This window comes from Neolamprologus brichardi, chromosome 1, assembly GCF_056152115.1.
Source record: "Neolamprologus brichardi isolate AB-2024 chromosome 1, ASM5615211v1, whole genome shotgun sequence".
In the NCBI taxonomy this organism is placed as follows: Eukaryota; Metazoa; Chordata; class Actinopteri; order Cichliformes; family Cichlidae; genus Neolamprologus; species Neolamprologus brichardi.
In genome coordinates this window covers 10,230,543-10,251,902 of record NC_142104.1, presented here as the reverse complement: position 1 = coordinate 10,251,902, position 21,360 = coordinate 10,230,543, and positions in this window count along the sequence as shown.

Sequence of the window (21,360 nt, the reverse complement as noted above, 5' to 3'; positions counted from 1 at the left end):
AATGATCTTTATGGTTTTTCTTTCCAAACTTAAAATCACCTATTTGTTTACTAAAGTAAGTTCTGCCAACCAATTCAGCCAATAACTTTATAATTGGTAGAAGTGGGCGACTTTTTTGGTACTTTTTTTGCACTGTTCACTGCTGTCTGAGAGCACCACCACACCTCACTTCTAACTTTCTGACTTCCAGCGACCGATTTTCTATCCCTATTCATGAATTTCTAAATAATCATTCGCGATGCGGTGGGTAGGGGGAGAGGGAGGAAACCATTATACTGGATTAATTTGGAATTCACTGACGCAAAGCTGCTGAGCGTCACCACACAATATATTACCTTGCCAGGAGAGAAAAACAGCGACACCCAGTTGCAGAAAGGCCAGAAGTTATTCAAAGTGGTAGATTGACATCTACTGGTAGGAAACTAGAAAGAGCCAAGTGAACCATATTCTACCCATGAAAACTAATAAGGGTGAGAGTGTGTGTGCCGGGGGGGTGGGGGTGGGAGGGGGGGTTGCTTTATCCCAGTATACATGTTATAGAAAATAAATACACGATAAAGGAAAAAAAAAAAAACAATAAATAAATACACTGCTGCTTACCATGATTGGACTTCAAACCTCATGAGGCATTTTACTTAATGACAGCAATCTGCAGATGAAAGATATATATATATATATATATAATAGCAGGCCTTGTGTATATATACATCGGTATAACTTTGTGCTGAAATAAATCTGGGTAAATTCCCAGATGATTAAACATTATATTATTTTACTGGTAATACCTGAAATTTTATTGGGGGGATTATATTGGTTGGGTCTAATTATTGGGGGGGGGGGGGGGGGGGGGGGGGGGGTCATAGCCCCCCTAAACCTCCTGGAAATTACACCCCTGTATATATATATATATTCTATTCTCGGACTGTGCCTGGTCATAAGATTTATAATATCATATATATATATATATATATATATATATATATAGAGAGAGAGAGAGAGAGAGAGAGAGAGAGAGAGAGAGAGAGAGAGAGAAATAAAGGTTTACAAAATATTTCTTGTGCAGTGGAAAATGTATCCTTTAGAATGTTTCTTATGTAGTTTGGTGTATAACACTTCGCTTCCCAAAGCCAACAGTTATAGACTATAATGTACACTAAGTGAACTAACCTACTTTATCTATTAAATAGTTACAGTGGTGATTGGTGCCCTCTAGTGGTTCACATATAACAAGTACCTGGTCTGTTTTGTGGCCCTTGGAGCCAGTGTTCTTTCCTGATTTGTAATCTGCAGCACAGATTTAGGATTTACTCTAACTCTCTTTGACATCTCTTTGTTTCCGCTCTCATACTGGATTACTCTGAACAGCATATGAGAGCAGACTCTTTAATAGAGAGAGCTGAAGGACTTTTTTTGCAAAGAGATCTGACAGATGGATAGCTCACAAACAGGATTTTGTGGTATATCTAGCAAAGCAATTTCCCTTCCCTTTAGCCAGAGTACAGTTAATTTTTCATAGCCAGGGCTGCTGTTGGTGGTTGCAGAGTGAATTTAACATCCATTTGCCAACAATATCCAGGACCTGTCACTTTGGAGCATGAGCTTTATTTCATGCACTGATACATGCTGCCATCTCCTCTAACTGACACACTGGCAGTGATCTCTCGCAGAGCCGGGGAACAGAATGGCTACCTATTAAATGTACATGGGCCTGCCTCTCCAAATAGAAAATGCTGGTATGTGAAAAGTTGAGCCACAGCTACAGTAATTGAATGCCTTTGTGCATATGAATGCAATTTTGTCAGCAAAAGTGGCATAAAGAGATGGAGATGATAAGGTTTGATTTGCATGTAAATTGTTTTTCTCTCTCCCTCATTCTCTGCTGGATGCTTAAGCCTTTTCTAGATTTAAGCACTGCATATGTGTGTTTTGATGAAATGGAGTTGTTTTTATTTAAAGTGGGTATCTTGTTGCAGTTGATTGCAAGTGCATCTGTCCCATTTGTATTTGTTTGTGGCTGAGACAACTGATTTAACCATAATCACATTGGTAGGGCTTGCTTTACACTAACACAGATGATTTGTACTTCATTGTTTATATATGTATATGTGTGTTTGTGTTTTCTGTCTTTCTAGCAATCTAATGCAAAACCGCAATATGCTTGTGCTGGTCCTACACCATACAAACTCATGCAATTAATTATGAGGATGAGCAGCCTTCTCCAACGTGCCAGTGAGGCCTCCTCTTGCTTCTGGGAATGGGACACTCTGGACATGAAGGCCAGTCAAATCATGGCTCTCCAGCTGGCTTTGGATCTTCAGCCCCACTGATTGACCCCCATCCAGCTGAACAGACCGCAGACCTGGATGTCACCCTGGTCCTCTGGCTCTTGCAAGGACCCAGACAGATTCTCTGATGGGTCATCAAACCAAACTGCCTGTATGGCTGGCTAGCACCAAGGTCATGAATGACAAATATCACAGTCCCACTGCTCTCCTCTCACTCTAACTCAGAGCCACTCAAAGTGTTTGAGTGAGTTGTAATGTTTGGTACTTTTTGGTCCAGACTCGAATGCACGGTGTGTAGTTAATAATGACACTGAGTAGTTTAGAATCAGTCCATTGGCATTGTTTGTTTTATGTGTTTTGCAGGGGTAATTAAGAAATGGTTGCTGAGTAAATGAAAACAGCAGTAGCCCTGTCAATAAATCTGTTTCAAGATAACTTAATTTGGCTAAGCGCTGTGTTACAGAATACTGCGACACATATCACTTGGTTTGAAACATTCTGATGATGAATTATTGAGCATAAATCCATTATCTTGAACATATTTTATTTATGAAAGCACCAAGACACTGGAGGACTTTAACACTGCGGGGTAATTATTGTTCCACATTGTGTCACCGCTCTTCTCTCAGATGCAACTGCCTGCGCAAACTGCAATGAATCAAAGAATTGCGACTTTTGATTGGCATTTTGTGTGTGCACAAGGCCCAAAGCGACATTAGCTGAATTGCTTTATTTAATGCTTTCTCCCTCATTCTGTCTCTCTTTTAGCACGCCTTGTAAACACTGATGCAATAATGCATTCCATTATACAGCGGAGAGGAGATGAGTGTCTCGCGTGGCTCTTCTCCATCTCAATAATAGGTCAACAGCTGTATTTAAAAAATTAATCACATTCTTGGCAGTTGCAAAGGTTAGCCGCAACGCTCTGAGATGCAATATTGGAAGCTCAGATCAGCAGCAAATCTCTGCGGAGATGAGGAAGAGTTGCCTTTGATGAGTACAGCATGTAAATGATTTGTGTGTGTTTATGGGACACGGGGCTGGCCCTGCCTCACTCCAAGACAGCAGCGTCTGCACCACTCTGTGGCAGAAACTGGCAACAGCAGATGGAAACAAGCAAGTGAAGAGATGGCTGACCGTGCCACAACATTTCACAATTTGTTCTCTCTTTTGCAGCAGAAAAGCTATCTCTGTAGCTTAATAGCTATATGTTAACAAGTACATATAAATGATATCTATCTATAGTATATATAAAAGTTTAGGTTATAAGTTTCAAATAACAAACCTTAGACCAACTAAACAGCTTGTTGTTAATCCAGTTTCTTGGGCTTGACCTTGATCCAGTGTGATTTTTTAAGAAATTCAAATATTGATGCCTCGCCTACATCAAAGACAAATTACTCTCAAAGATATCGTGAGGTACAAGGACATGCATATGAAATATAAATGTCTACCTTGGATTGCTTTTAGTTATTCTAAAATATTCACCGTGGTATTTTGGAGCGCCGTGCCGATTGCTTGTTGTGCGCAGGCTGACATTTGGGGATGAATTTTTCAGTAAGGATCTGATTTGGCCGTCACAGTAAATGGATAGCCTTGAAAAGTCAGGAACATTGCTACCTGGATTGTTGGATGAAAATGAAATAGTGCATGATGCAAGTAACTGAAAGGAGTGTTGAAATGCTGCCATCTGTCTGGTGCTCTTGACAGTTCTGAGAGCCGTGCAGCACATTAGCTATTATGTAGTTTGCAAATGTCAGCTTTGGAAGCTTCTGCCTCTCTTAACATATAAATTAGTAAACGCTTTAGACAATTATAACTTTACTACGGGATTCCAGCCTCCAGAAACCATTTACCTGTGAATATTTCTGCCTATAATTCGAGTTCATAGATGAACACCACTTTTTATGCAAATGGTGATTTTTTTCTTTCCCTTGGAGTATAATTAGGAATGGAAAAAACAATCCTATGTTAAGTAATTGTCCATTAGAACAAAATGAAAATAGTGTTTCCAAAACAACATCGCCCCTTTGGGAAATCAATTACTTCCTTTAACTCATTAAAGAAAGAATGCCACGAGGCCTGGCAACAACTTTGCTGGTTTCCGAGCATCTTTTTAGTGTATTGAATTGTCACACTGTATCATTAATTGCCAAACAAGAACAGATTCGGTTTAATATTTTGTTTTATTGGGGAAATTTGACAGGAAAGTTGACAGGCCTTTATTTCAAGAAAGTGCAGTATGCTCTGGTAAGCAGCGTTAATCTAATTAGATGGCACACACAAAAACAAAGTGTGTGAATTTAATTTGATGTGTATCTTGCAGCATGCTTCAACAACTGGACTTAATTTAACTTTTTTTTGTTTGCTTTTTGTTTCTCCAAATTCAGTCATCAGTCACATGTAAAGCCGAAATAAATCCGAACAGTTAACTCACCGAACCTGCTTCCTGGAAGATAAGCGTAATTCCTTTAAAGCTCAATGGGTCATACGTTATTATTGTTTGGCTGTACCATCGCAAATTCCAGACAAAACTGAATTTCCTTTTCTGTGTCAATAACAAACCCAATGTCACCTCTGAAGTCAGGGGGGTGCGTGATTTGATTAAGGTTTTTTTGTGCTTTTCCAGTTTGACCTCTCTCACCTTGTTAGGAAGAAAAGGTTGAAGTACTCTTTTCCCCTCTGGCAAGTACAAAAAAAGATGAGTATCCTGTATGAACACAGTTTAACAAACACAGCTTTTTTTTTTTAATGTTTGGTTTTAAAAAGGGTTTTAGGTGTGTACTTTTGACAGATATTTGTAGATGTAGATGGTCAATACGTTCATTTTTAAAAGGCAAAAGATGTTGAAATCCTGAGAGTTTTCTGTTATAAGGTGAGTCAGTTTCTGATGTTATCCTTGACATAATTTGGATTTATTATGAGTATTGCAAAAGGCCTTTGCTTTTCTATCCTGACATTAGATTCCATATCTATCAACAGGAATGGCTTGTTTTACCATAAGGCCAGAGTGTGGTATGTATTGCATGAAAACAGCTTTGTTCTGAGATGTAGCTGTTGGGTGGATGTATGAGTCAGTGTTCCACCCGTGGAAGTCATGCCTCCTTCTATTGCTGCTACCTGTGATCTGAGTCACTTTTAGGACTGTGCAACCCACAGCACCCCTGTGTTTTAACTACTGGATAGCATGCAAAGCACCATGTTTGTAGGATATTGAAAAAGACCTTTGACAGGAAGTGGAGCCCCACTGACCATTGAGGATCTGTGACCGTGGTTCTCTAAACTGGCATATCATATTGCTGTCTGCATCCTCTTAAACAACAAACTCAGTAGTGTAATAACTAAAATCTCCACAGGCAGTTTATTTATTTATTTTTTTAACAACAACAACAAATTAGCAGCAGAAATCCAGTAATTCCTCAGTATATCCTGAGTGCATTGTGTTTGCAGCAATGAAATGTAAGTACAAATTAATCATGCAAACCAGAAAGATGGCTTGCAATCAATTTATATAATACTCCCACATAAAAGATTTTTATTACAGGAAATCTTGGTAGGATTATTTGGCCTATAAAGAAATTAACTTTGTCTCTATGCTAAGTATACCAATGCATCAAGCCATTATCTCTGTGATAGATGAATCTTATTTGATATTACACAAGACAAATGTATTCATATGGCATATTTTTCTAATTTTTTCTTTCTGACCATCTGTGTGTGTTACATCTTACCGAGATTAATCTGCTGATCCTAGTGTGATAGAGGGCAGGTGGGTTTTTTTTTTCTTTCTTCTTTTTTCCCTAATGCACAATAGTAAGTAAGAGCTGATATATATATATATAAAAACATAATCCACAACATTATATATTACACATTATATTTCTGATATTTGCAATTTCTTAGAGACAGTAATGTTCACATCTGGGCATAGTGAGACCTTATTTCACTTCTCTGTATTTCCTTTGTTCATGTGAATATGAGCATTGAGACTACGCAAAAATGGATAGACTGTGACCAGAAAGTTGATATGTCAATAACAGTGCAATATGAATTAGTACTTTCTGTTCATGGATTAGTATACTTAGTTTCCCTTGATTCCTTTGATGCAATTCTCACATTAATGTCATTCTAATCACTCAGTAGTCAGAATACTCAAAACAGTTAAGATATTTTTCCTAACAAAAGCTCCTAAAAAAGACTTTGTGCAAAAGTCTTTATTCACATATGTCAAAACACTCAAAGTCAGTCAATCACTTGAACTCTGAACCAATGAATAAAAACCTTTTAACCACGGTTTTAAGACTTTGACACCAAGTGGTTACAAGGTTTTATCAAAACCTTTCTGATTTGGAGAGAGAACTGAAAAATGTAGGCCTAATGTAGGGTAAAACATGTACAGACGCAGAAATGGAAGATTGAAACAATACAAAATTGCTGGAATCCAGAAAAGGCCAATGATACATGTGAAACTGCTGCACAAAATAGACAAAGCCACCCCGCTGGGGATCGCTCCTGTCAGCTAAGAAGAGGAAACTGAGGCCACAATTCATACAGAAAAGCAAAATGATACATGTGTAACTATGTGATACTATCTCCTTTTTCTTTCAGCTGCTCCCTTTAGGTGTCGCTACAGCGCGTCAGCCTCCATCTCACCCTATCCCTAACTCTTCTGTCACACCAACACTCTTTATGTCTTCCATCACTACGTCTGTGAACTTTTTCTGTAGCCTTGCTCTTTTCCCCCTGGCAGCTCCATCTTCAACAGCCTTTGTACAACATCCCTCCTCTGCACATATCCAAACCATCTCAGCCTTGTCTCGCTAACTTTGTCTTCAAACTGCTCAACCTGAGCTGTCACTTTGATATGATTTCTAATGTTTTTCTAATTTCTGATGCTATCCCTCCTGGTCACTCTTAGTGAAAATCTAAGCAGTTTTAGTTCTGTCTTCTCCAACTTGGCCTTTTGTCTTTTTGTGAATGCCACTGTCTCTAAAGCATAAATTACAGCAGGTCTCACTACTTTCACTCTTCCTGTTATCCTTGTATTGCGAATGACCCCTGGTAGTATCAAAAAACGGAGAACAAAAAAAATATATAACCTCAGAGCATAGCCTAGACTCCTGTATAGTACAGCACACTTACAACATGGTACAATATATGATTATGTGTAATTAGCAGTGCCATGACATGTACGTGCTATACAAGGCTGGGAGTATGTGTTTCTATTTCTTTCATCTGAACTTTTCTATTTGCTTTCAAATAAGTGGCCATTTCACTACTGCCACGGAGCATGTGTGACTGACCTTACTATTTCATACCTACTTGATAACAGATTTAAATGATTTAACTGAAAACACATATGCAGTGTTGGACAGCATTAAGGTAATTGAAAAGAGCTAATGTGGATGGGGAAATGTGCGCTACATTAAGAGTGGTGAGAACGATGCTCCTGATGTGAGAACTGCATCAAAGCAACTGAGAAAAACTGTAAATAAGTGTAATGACTGAAAGCAGAAAGATGGAAGTTTAAGGCAACTTCTAGATTTATAGGCAAAGATGCTAATTTCACTTACCCTCTTTTTTCAACTCATATGCTTTTGACCAAACTAGCTTGAAGTCAGGCAATGATTTACACCTAGCTCACCATTCAGCTTGTTACAGCCACTGTCTTACATGTGCCCTCCTAAATTCACTTATGTAGAACACTTGTCTTTCCCAAGGCGTTAGACAGGACGGGCGGATACACACACAGATTGCAAACTAGTGTTAATGATCGGCCTGTCAGGGAGAATCTGTATTACTTAATCTTGCGGTCCTGCTGTACATGATCAAAGCAATGCAAATGCAATGCTATATTGATTTCTACAGCATCCCTATTCTCATGCTTATATCACTCCTTTTACTGCTACTCAGTTTCCATTCACATCTCTAATCCCTGGACTGCTGTCATTAAAACGACCTGGAACACCAAAGATGGACTTTTCCATGTTTCTGATTTCTTGTTATTATTGAAGGCAGTTTGTTATCCTAATGTTTTTTTTAATGCATGTGATGATATTTGCTTTTTTTTTTTTGCTTTTTAATTCTGGAAGAATGATGAACTAACAATCTCTATAATATATAACATTTGTGCGTAATCAGATTTTTTTCTTTTAAATCTGTGTATCTCATTGCAGATTTGAAAGATGTCAATTGAAGATCAGGGGATTAAAGAGGATGCAGAGCTGTAGCAGATGGTTTTTCTATGATGTGTCCTATATGCCAGTCCCATCATAATATCCATTGACATATCTAATTTATCATGAGAAAGAAAGAAAGAATATGCAATTACAGTCAAATAATGCTAATGATGCAGTTTTGGTCAAGAAAATTTAATTTGGTTACATTTCACTGTTACTACTGCTTGACAGCACTGAAACCAATTTAAGGTCCTATTCTTGATATGTGATCAGCCTGTGTAAACTCTCTGTCACAGTGAGACATGGTGATTAAGACAGCCGGTGGGAAATGAAAATGAATTCCTTCAGCTCTGGAGAGGCATTGTATGGAATTTTCACAGGTCACGCTCCAGGCGCTTTGTGTTTGCAAAGTAATTCATCCAACACATTATACCACTAATGATATATATCAAGAATTATGAATTGGGATGTTTCCTCATAGTAGACTTTGAATGATATTTAGGTAAAAGACCAAAGGATAATTTTCCCTTTTAAAATTTACCACATGCTGTTGTTGTACACTTGAAATTCCGTCTTTGCTTTGCATGGCATAGAGAGGTATAGTGCAGCTGCCATTCTTATAAAACATGGTGCACTTAAACAGCTGTTTTTTTATGTGGTCTTTGAGTTTTTTGTTTACATATTGCAATTTACAATCTTTTAAAAACTGGTTTAAATATTTCTAATAAGATATGAAAAAATATTAAATCCTTCTAAAACCAACAAAAAAACCCATGAATATTACCATAAATATCACTATCATTAGTCTGATATGGTAAAGTTGTTTGCAGAAGGACACTTGTTTGCCTCTCAAGCAGATATGCAGCAACACTGCAGTTCATTTATAATCATGTGTATAGCTTTTTGGCCACCAAGTCACAAATCACTCGATAGATAGAGTCCTGCTGTGGCTGAAAGTACTGCAAAGACAATAAATCAAAAATATTTTAACTTGCCATAAAACCAAAACAGCCAAATAACTTCAATCACTTTAGCAGTTATGAGGTTGGGTAACAATTGATCGCTATTAGGAACTCCTCCAAAAGTTTTCCAACTAAATACTAATTTAAAAAATGACAGATGTGTGTAAACACGACTAAAACTTGCAAACAATAGAAAAGTTTAGGTTGCACAGCATTTACCATTTATGTCTTAAACTCAGGTTTATTTCATCCTCTTTACTGCTGGTGGGGAAATTAGATTAATTCTCTTTAAAAGAAAATGACTTTATTTTATCAGAGGTTCCAAACAAAACAGAAAAGAATAATGCAGCACAAGGTAGGTTTTGTTGTTCTTTATTGGACCTGTGTGACTAGAGGCCTGGGATTTTCAGAACAGTTATCTACTCTACTAACACTCAAACAGTGGCTGTACTATAGTGTGTGGATGGCACCCTTCAGTTTTCTAATTGATGACCACTGGGTACAGTCTGACGGAAACAGTGTGCTGGAAAATACACAAGAGGAAACCACTGCCAAGACAGATTTTCTATCAAATTGCTCTTTGAACTTCAAGCTTGAGAGATGCTGACAAACTTAGACTCGGCAAGGCAGCGTAGCACAGCGCCCCTCACCTTCCTTCCTCTATCCAATCTCTAAGACCTTGTGGAATACACAAAGTCAACACTGGAATCTAACGAAAGGAAATATCCTGCTGTTTTTCCTCACAAATGTGCGCAATCTCTGGCACACTGTGATTCAGTCTTAACACTAAATGGAAACAGTGTTGTTTCTTTTCTTTCACGCCACCATCTAGCAGCAAAACAGCATGTCAGACCACTTTCCTCTGGATAATTTCAGACATGAGAGGCCCATTTCAGCCCTCTGTTTTGCCCCTTTTGCCTGTGCAGCCTGGCCTTCATTAGGCCACCTTATTGGTTGCACATGGTCAAAGTGGACTGTGTGTTATCCACATGCAAGAGGTGCTGAGGAAATTGCTGAGTCTTCCGTCACGAGACAGGTCCTGAAGGTGATTTCCTTGGCTTGCTTTGTACGCGTGGCTTGGCGTCAGACCGGTGGCGTGGGGAATAATGGGGCTTAGATTGAGCAGGATCTTAAGCCTAGCAGGTCCACATGCCGAACAGAAAACCGATATCTGCATTGGGCCAGAAATGTAACCCCAAGGGATCTCTGATGCCATCCTATGGGAGATTAGCTTTGCCTTGTAGGCTTCCTTTCTTAATTCACTAAACTAATAATATTCTCACACAGAGAGAGAGAAGAAAAAAAACAAGATTACAGTCTGAGACACTGGCTACTGTAAAGATTACATGTGGTGGGGTAATTCACACTTACAGGAATGCAGAGTTTTGGCTTTCACCTTGAAATAGAAGCTAAAAAAGTAGAAGCAGGACAAAACTGTTTAGTCACTGTTTCCAATGTTGTTTAAGATTTCATAAAATAATAGATATGTTCACTGAAATATCACCTTTTTGAGTAAAAGAAATAAAATTGTATAGTGGTTTGGCACTTAATTGTCGTGTAAAACCAATGCAGTAACCATCTCTGTTATGATAAGTAACCAATGTTACCAAAGAGTCCATGTAGTGCAAAGTTAGTGGAAAGAATGCACAATAGGTCAGATGTAGATTAGTATGGTTTACATGTTACCGACTGACCTTCTGGTTTACAGTAATAATTGCACTGACAGTCCAGTTTTCAGCCGTTCACCTTAGTGTTAAGATTATTTTTTCCCCATTATGTATGCCGATCACATTCACACTTGAAAAAAGCCATACCACAATGCACATAACAAGGCATCTCAAGGCACAGATTTAACCACACATGTACACAGGCTATATTATTATATTTAGATGTCTTTCTGCATGTGTGTGCTCTTGTGCCCTGGGTAAAGATGAAAACTTTTTTTGGACTTGTAACCCCACTTCCCCTGCCGGTAATCACCCTGGAGCCCTGTAATCCCTGGCGCATGCAGATGCCGCCAGGGGAATATTACTGTTCATAATATTAATCTTCTCTCAAATTCCTTTCTGTTACCAAGATGAGGGGCCTCATGCGCCATGTTCTTACGGGTATTAAGTGTGCTACAAGAGATTCATCGAGAGGTAGATTCTGACTCGTCAGGGATCAAGCCCAGCCTGAGGTCGTATCGCTGCTTTAAGGAACACCCACGAGCACGCAAAACCCATCTCCATATTCTCATAAACAGCCTGACATGAAAGACGCTGTGCCACAGCAGGGACTCAAATCCACACCCAACCTACATGAATCATGTCAGCCTGATCCAGAGCAGGGTTAAAGCCTCTTTAAGGTGCTGGGTCCCTGGGTGTGATACCTGACTTAGCGGCAGGTAAACCCCCGTGCCACAGAGCTGAGGAGAGTTCATTGTTTCCATCAGCTGATCAAAGGCATGGCAATGCACCGCCACCGCACACTTCTAAAACCACAGGAACAGAAATGAATAGGAAGCTGCCAGATGGATTTGAACCACTTTCCCATTCAGCTGCTGTTCATCATCCTGTACCTGGAATTTGGCATTGTAACATTTGTTGTACATAGCTTAGCACCAGGGTGGATTTGTGGCTTTTCAAATTGCCTCAGCACAACAATGTAATCATACTAAGCCTGAGGGAATTTATTATTTAAAAAAAAAAAAATGCAAGGCTAATGACGACAATTACTTTAATTACAGAGTTGCTGTCTTTGAGGTGTGCATACAGATACTATTTAGCTAGTATGAGCTATTAGGCACTCTGATGACCTTTTTCCCAAATGATTAATTTGCTTCCCTCATTTCTATGCTGATGATGTGCATCATCACATGATGATATATTTTTAAGAAGCACACAGGAGTTGAGAAGCCAGTCTTGCATACGAAAGCTTCGTAGTGCACTTTGTGTTGATTAGCGAATGCTTCTCTTTAAACTCTCCCTGTGATGTCTGAGCAGGTGTGGAATTGGATGCAGCCCACTGTGTCACCGGGAGTATTTATGCAATCAAGAAGCAAGCAGGCAGAGGTGCGGTGGTGCCAGTGGCGTGTGAAATCTGCAGGCGAGATTGACACTTGGATGACGGATACCTGTAAAATACATTCACGTCTCGGAGAAGGGAGGATTATTTGTCTAGAGTTCTACAAAACACTCAGTGACACTGCTGAGGATTCCATCCTCCCCCTACAGTATAAGACAAGAAACTGTCTGAAGCTAGAATGAGTTAAAATGAAGAGAAAGCCTTCCACCACGCCATTGAGATCTTTTTGATGTCTGCGAAATGCACATTCGATTGTAAAGGCAGCGCTGCATGTAAAACTGTTTGCTCAGTTCCCTGAGCAGAACAGCCATACTGAAAACTTGTAATGGAAAGTCATTCTCTTGAAACACTGAGCCTTTGCATGCCAGGTGTTTATGCACTGCCTTTACAGGAGATTGGATGGAAATCTACATTATTTCTACATTAGGTATCTTGATGGCTGTCCTGTAGAGAAGAGAAAACAAAGATGGAGGACTTTGTGATGCAGCATATTGATCAGTGTTAGCTGTGTTTCTGTATCGTTCTCCTGTCAGTGTTGTTGGGTGTTATGACCCTCAGCTTCCCTCTACTGGATAATTAGTCGCCATAAACTGTTCTAAGGTCACCTTGCGATGGGCTGGCTATCCCTGTGGAGGTGACACTGTCAGGGTGTTACCTGGCAAATGCAGACTCGTATCTTAACCTTGACCAAAGAAAATGTATTTTCTAGTATTTAAAGATTTCCAATGAGGCCTGAGGCTATAAGGCCTCTGGGATTTTACAGTCCAACCCCCCCTTTCCACCCTGCTTATAGTGCTGCCTGCCCTGTTAACTATCAGTATAAATGCAGACCACCAGCCATGCATTAAGTGCATAATTATTCCATTTCCAAGATAAATCTGGTGTATAGTGTCATATCCATCACTGCTGTCACATCGTACATGGAGAGTAGGGCACTAAATGAAAGTCTTTTTTTGCTCATATGCACTTCTATATAGTCATCAATTTTGAGCAGTCTATTCATTGTTTGGTGTGACAGACATGAGCTAATAATGAATGATCAAGCTATGCCCCTCAAACAAGAACAGCCACTATAAGTATCCACAGGCACTAAGCAAAAAAAAAAGGGGGTTGAGGGGTGTCATTCCACAACACAAACAGAGCTAGATAGGCAATGCTCTTCCACATTAGCTCTTATTTTTTTCAAGGTTGCTGTTCTGGCAATGAGGACATTGTCAGAAATTTGTAGCGATCAATATTAGTATGTCTGATCAAGAGAAGGACCAATATACAAGTGTTAACAAAGGGCCTAGGCCATTGCAACGTGGGTTTACAGCTTGTATACACTTGGATATGATGCGAAAACAGTGGTTCAGTCTTCAGATGGGTGCTCAAAGAAGAGCTCTGATCCTTGTCCCTGCCTTGTTTCACACTAAATAACATTGCTTGTTCACTCAGGACGTACATGGAAAAGAGATTTAGGGCTTGACCATGGATTGATGTTTTTTTTTTCCCGTTTATTATGTGTCATCCCGTTTAACATGGGATTAGACATGTAACTGCTGAAATAAAGCTGAAGGAAGGATTCAACGCTGATTGGAAGCAAAGAAGGTTATGTGATGTACATAACAAGAATATTTGGGCAATATTGGGGTTATTTTGAAATGCTTAGTTGAGAACAGCAATCCAAAAGCCACTGAAATCACATTACTTTTCACTGGGAGCTTTGATGTGGACATACTCTGAACAGTCTGGCATTCAAGGGTGGAGAATGAAAATAATCACTTTTGCTTACAATATATAAAAAATGCAAAGAAAATAAACTGCTAGCCTTTATAAATATGATTTTAAGATATCTGGAATTTCAGTATAACCCGCTGTGATTTAACAACAGCTGAACACATCATCATATCTGATATAACAAATGTGAAACAACCTTTGGTTAGTGGGTATTAGTCTTTGTCAAAATGCGTATTTGAAGTATCCAACATAGCTGAGGGGGTGTATGTACCATGTATTATGGATATTAGTTCAGAATAATGTTGGCTCCCCTACAGAAATTCACAATAGATAGTCCAAATGCTATTTCTGGCTCCCCAAAGATATGTCAAGTGTTACATGCCTGACTGCCCATGTTGCATTTTCGGTAATTGATTCTTTTCAGTGATTTTAAAATTCTGTGGCGCCTACTGGCATTGCATGTTTAAAAGGGGTGCAGGCATGTCACGCATGACTTCCTTCCACAGATATGCTGCTTTCTTGCAATTCAATCCAGCCTTTCTCCACCTACATACTCGTTCTCACCTTTTGAAATATGGAAGGGTTTTTTTTGGTTTTGTTTTTGTTCATTTGTCCTACAGTTAGAAAAGTCCTTTGCAATATATTTTAAATATTAAAAACAAATATTTGATAATAAAATTATGAATAAAAAAAATCACTGGAGATAAAGAATGACTGCATTCTGACTCTGTATGCAGCTCCAGACACACTGACTGCACTCACTTCACTGTTATATCCATGTAACTCTTGTCTGTATATAAAACTGAAAAGTAGATTTTTCAAGATTATATCGTTTATTTTAGTTTCATGTGATTTTATACTTTGGCTTGTCTTGATTCAATTCAATTTTACATATGGACAGGCAGTTACAAAATGCATACATACAAATTTAATCTGTGGACTGCATAAAACAAACAGAGTGTTTCAAATGTATAACAAAGCAGAAATACCATATAGTCTATGGCTATAGCAATCATGAAATACTTGATAAAAAGGTTCCAAATATGTTTTAATGTGCAATAATTTATGTGTGTTTATTTTTGTTTCCAGTGGTTCTGCCAGTATACCCTAATCCACATTACACTCTATTCAGATGTGGTCTGTGATTTTTAGATAAACCCATTGCAGACCAAATATTGGAATAATATACACATAATAATATACCAACAAAAAAAAAAAGACACATCAAATGTGGTACAGCCCCGCTATACACAGCCTGTATCTGTAGTGCGTTGGTAAACAACAGAAAAGTTATTTTAGAAATGAAGCAATTAAGCACATCCAAAATGAACACAACCCCCTTGTAAATCAGCACATGGCAATGTCATTTGCATGTCTTTGAATAACTAATCTCTGAGGGGAGTTCCCTCAGATGGAATTCTCAATGCCATGCGCTCTTTGTTTTAAACAAAGCAAACAAACAAACAAAAGCGTCCTGCTCCAGAGTTACTTCAACTGCCCTCCCATTCGCCATCCCACCTCTCTAACTTCCTATCTCCTTATCTCTCTCTCTCTGTTTTCCAGATGACCATCCATCCAAAGGAAAAAAGCAACCAAAAACAAACTTTGTGAATTATAGTTCAAAAAAGAAGAAAGAAGCATTTTAAGCTGAGGCAGACTTCTCTTTTTTGGGATGGGGTGAGGGGTGCTTAATGAGACTCGCCATCTATCATGGTCACAGCATTTCTATTCATCCAGCTGATTGGGGACATGACAAATGAATGTGGGAATAAACGGAGTGTCAGGCTGAGGAGGGAGATGGATGTTCCCTCAGTAGGGAGGAGCAGGACAAGTACAGTTAACACTGGCAAGTGGCCAAAGCTTCTGGGCTCTATGTCCCTCCACTCATCACCCCAGGGGCAATAATCAGGAATTTCCTTCTTCTGGTCCTTCTGTCACCCTTCCTTTCCCTATTTATTAGTAAATGAACACCATGTCACACTGACACCTTCATACTTACCACCACATGTCTCAAATATCCAACCTCACCTTCTTGACCTGAAGTATCTGGATGTCAGTCAAATTCAAATCCGAATGCATTCAAACATGCATAAAGGCTTATTTTAAGAGATTTCTTTTTACAGCTTTCGTGGAGCGATGGTGCAATGTAGCAAGAATGTCCAATGAATGTTAGGAGTTGTACTAGTTGTTGTCTGGATGTAATTATAAAACGGACACAGCGAACATAAGCCGAGCCCTAACAGTGAATTGATTAAAGACAGTTTAGCACAATGCTGTGTTTTATTCTGCCCCACTGTGCTCTCGGCAGGAGCTGGAGGGGCACTGTGCCCATTGATGTGTAAAGCAGAATGAGCAGTGCAAAGGGTTGTTGAGTTCACACTGAATTAGACACCATTAGAAAGTGTTTGACTGACATACAGTAAGCCCCTGCGTCTTCAGACATTATTAGCAAATTCACTTTGATCCTATTATACTGCAGACAATTGTTATTCTAGAAATGAAGAAAAAATAATAACGTTATAAAGATTAATGCACCTCTACACCTCATTCTTCCATTAGCCCATTTTTGCATAGACCCATCTCTCATATAAATTTGAATTAGTTTTTCAGTGATTGGAGTGCCTCATCTCGCTGGCTAAACAAAGAATTTCCACCGGATCCATTGAGATGAAGTTAGATTATGCATTACTGTGATATCCAATTTAATAACTCTGATTTCCTTTTATTGTTTTTTCTGTTTGCATTGTATCCCTTTAAGTGACTTAACCAGACTGGATGACGGGCTGGCTCAGACTGGAGCTGTGCAGCTTTGCCTACCAAAGACATACACATAGTTCACAGCCTTGACTGAGAGCATTAATAAATGCTGGCTCTCTTCAGTGAGGGAAACAAAAAGTTGAATTCATGGTTAAGCTGACTTAGACGAACAGAATAAATGTGATTAAATTAATTACAGAGATGATCACTATCTGTCTTGGCGCAAATGGATTCAACAATTCTGAAGATTATAGTCAGTTTACTTTCTGTTAATCATATTTAATACCATTCCATCTCAGAGCTGTCACTCCGTATTGCCTTTTTTCTGCATTGTGAAAAATAGAGAGTTTAAATATATATAAAAGTATTTTGCAATACACACTGTATGTATGCATGCTTGTTGTTGGTTTTTTTTAAATGACAAGTGGGTAATCTTTGCACATGAAGATCTCACAGCTCCACTTTTCTCAAAGCAAACATGTCAATTGTGTCATTTCGAATATGAAGAATTATAGTGATTGAGCTGCATAAACAACCTGCAGAGGAAGTTAGATTCACTGTCACATCCAGACACTTTAGTTTGGGAAACAAAGAGAGTGGAAAAAGGGATTGTGATCGCAGCTCCGTGGCATATTGGAACAAAAGCCCAACCTGAATGATTTATCTTTTCCCCCCTCTTTGAAGCAGAGAAATGCTGTCTCCCCACTGCCTCTGTTTGAGTTGCGCTGGTGGAGTACCTGGGGAGGGCAGCACTATGCAAGACAGTAGTCTGTGAAGCTCTTGTCCCCATATTTAGTCTATGCACAGAAAGTACATCCAAAAGGGAAAGGGAGTACAGCAGTTTTGGCCTGAGGCTATCTTGTGTTGGGCTCCCTGAGCGTGAACAAAGTGCGTGAGACATTTTCGAAACACAGATGCATTTTGTTACAGAAGAAAAGAATAGATGAGAAGTAATGGCAAGTCATGAAAATTAAAAAAAAGGGAGAGCTCTGATACATACCGTGTTACAGCAAGCTCCCAAGGTGATTACACTCTCATGGAAAAAAAACAACACGATGCTCGTTTTGGCTTGCCAGCATTAAAGCCAAAAGGCAGCATTGAATAAGGCCATTTCATATAAATCTGTCAGTTGACACCCCCTCTGGTACCTTGCAATGCATGATGTAAGTAAAGGGTTCTTGAGTACTTAGATTCCACCCTTGTAATCCTGCCTGTATCCACATCTAAAGTTTGTATTTATTTATTTAATAGCAAAAGACTAAAAAAATAATGTTCCCTAATTATTATTATTATTATTATCATTATTATTGTTATTATTCTTTTTTTTATTTTACAAGGGATACGATATTCTGAAGACATCTGTTATGTTATTAATTTCACATAAATCTTAAGCTTCTCTGTGCTTGAAATGAGGCTTCATTCAAGCTGAATTAATGAAACATGATTGTAAGTCCCTCACGTAGAAGAGGCTGTCATACAATATTGAGCTGCTTATAATCACTGTGTAATCTCACTGTCTGCCAAGGGAGGGCGGCGCAAAATCCTGCCATAAAACAATATCTTGAGGAGATCAGAAGTCTTTTTTTTTGTATCTGGCAGTGGAGGCAAGGGGTTTGCAGTGAAGGAGAAAAGATGACTCACTTGTCCTTAGCTGAGAAAAATTGCCGCTTTATGGCAAAACCACTTTGCTATACACTTTTCTAAATGTTTGGATCACACTTCTGCATGGTGTCTTAGATTTATGCAACACTGTAAGCATTTGTGCACCTGCAACCGAGTGTTCTTGGCAATGCAAAGAAAGGATCTCCCACCTCACGCATGGAACAGACATAAAGATGACCACTTAGACTGGCAGCACAAGTAAATCTCGTGCTAGCTGGTGCATGCCACAAATCATATTTACCACGAGAAAAAGCAGTGGTAGGTTCTTGCTTTTTTGCTGTGTTAGTGTCTACATCTCCGTCAGAACCCTTTTCCTGCTTTAAGGGTGTTACTTTGTCTGTGTCACACGTTATCGCTCGAGTACAGGCGTTTGGGCAAGAATGCTTTACTGATGATTTCAGGTGTTTTGGCGTTTCTAACGTCAGGTGTGAGGAGAGTAACAGCCATAGCACTCTATCAGACAGACAGCCCCCGTTGCCAGGGGTCATCAAGCAAGTCACACTGGATGACTGGTCTATCACTGGGACATTTTCGTCACATCGTGTAGTGTTTGTCACACTTCTGCTACAGTGCCATTGCACTACTTGGCAAGAAGAACTTGTTACACACCTGCCCTGCAACTGACAAGCTTCCAAAATAGAGTCATTTTGTAAATCGTTTTGCTGTGCCAAAACCAAACATGGCGTTCATACTGAGTTAATACCCAGTGACGTATAATGTACTTCATCAAGTACATCAGTCGAGGGAATGCTGGGCTTTATCTGCAAGCTCAATCTAACACCGCTGCTCCAAACCAGCCTAATTATTTTATATGCAAAGCTACACAAGAGGAGTGAGTGACACAAAAACACAGTTGAAATTGGGATAGACCTCATCATTGTTTGGCTGCGCCCACGACTTAATTAAAATTCGCAAGGAGCCTGGCTCCTTTGTTCCCTCTGTATTGCAGCATTGTTCATCAGGAGTTAGCAGGAGTACAAATAATCGAGTGCAAACACTTCCTCCGGTGAAGCTAGCCCTTTCTCTAGAGGTTTACCCTACTTTACTTTTCAAACTGACAGAAATGGGTTGTCTCAAATCTGCCATGGCATCACTTCATTAAAGAAATAGCCTGATTTAAAACAAACAAACAATACACCCGCCCGCCCCAGCCCCTAAAATTAGGCACATGCACACTTGCCACCCCAACCATCCAAAATGTGTCACATCCCAAGCAATCTGTAATTTTGGACTCCAGGGGTTAATTGCCTGCCATGGCATCAAAGGAGAGTTTTGATGTGCTTTTTGAGGCCTGTCTTTAGCCAAGCTAGGGAGTAGAAGTGAGAGAGGAGGGAAAAGAGGAAGGGATGTGGTGAGAGCAGAAGGAGAGGAGGGCACATGAGATTTCACTCGCGGCATAGCAGCGCAGGCGTCTCCTCAGGTAATCCTGCCTCTCAAAGGCATTATTGAATTTTCTTGTTTTTCTTCTTCTCTTTGTCAAGGCAGGGAGGAGAGAATGTGTGCACAGGGAGAAATGGGGAGGGGGGTTAAACAGAGTGAGCCTGACTTCTGAAGGGTCTGCAGCGGGTGCTTGATTCTCATTCACCTCTGCAGATCCACGTCAAAACACAGCCAGACCTTTTAAGGCGCCTGGCTTTGAAGTGAGAGGAGAGCCTCAAATCCACGCTCACCGCCACATATGCCCAGTCTGAAAAATTAGCAGCCATGTGCCTCCCCCTGCCCCTTTGAAGTTTGGTGGACCGCTCTTCTATCCATGTTCTAACAGAGAAATCAGAAGGTATGCAGCCTGACTCCCAGATTAAGGATAATGATCGTGCTGGATGGTAGCACAGGCAAAGTGCCTCGTCTCAGGCTTTTGTTCAGTCAGACCATGAAACCCTCTACCTTGTTAACACTGTTTACCTAACTCTTCAGAAAAGCTGTGCAAAGTTGAAACAACTAGTAAAACAATCAGTTGTGACAAAACTCTTTTGTGATCTGCTTGACAAGGATTTAAAGAGGTGCAAGTGAATCAAACCATCAGCTGTGCACAACTAAGAAGTTCACCAATTTTCTCCTCTTTATTAATAAAGCCTGTAAGGAACGGATCCTGCCTGATAGCCAGATGTTATTTATAAGCAGTAAATAAGAATTAGCCATGACTAACCTGAATGATATGAAGTTACTTCAAATTGAATCAAACATGCTGCACAAGGCCAGCATAAAAGGGCAGAGTATTTGCCCTGAGGGACAGTAGTGTAAAAAAAAAAGAGCAAGGGTGTAAAGAGACTGGAGAAAGCTCCTGTAAGCCCTTTGAAAAAAAAGATGTAACACAGAAAAGGATTTAAGGCAGTTCTACACATAAATCATGGTCCCCAAAACAGAATTTCTAGATGTTGCTTCATCGTGGTTAACCTACTTTGTAAAAAGTAATTATAAAAACAATATGCATTCTCTTTACATAATGCAGACCTTCTCTTGTTGCAAGGAGACCCTTCAAGAGAGCAGTATTAACCACACAATGTGCTGAACCTGCTTATCCTATTGTAATCTGACCTGATTGGAAGGGTTTGATTAAAAGTGAAGGGGGCCACACGCCTCCTAATCCCCGCTGAGCAACGCTGCATGACCCTGTCTAACCTCCTCAATTGCCATAAGGCTCCCTCCTGTCAAGACAGCTCAATGCACAGTACCAGACGGTGGAGTATGCTGTGAAGGAGTTTAGGGCCACTAATCCCCAAGCTTGTCTTG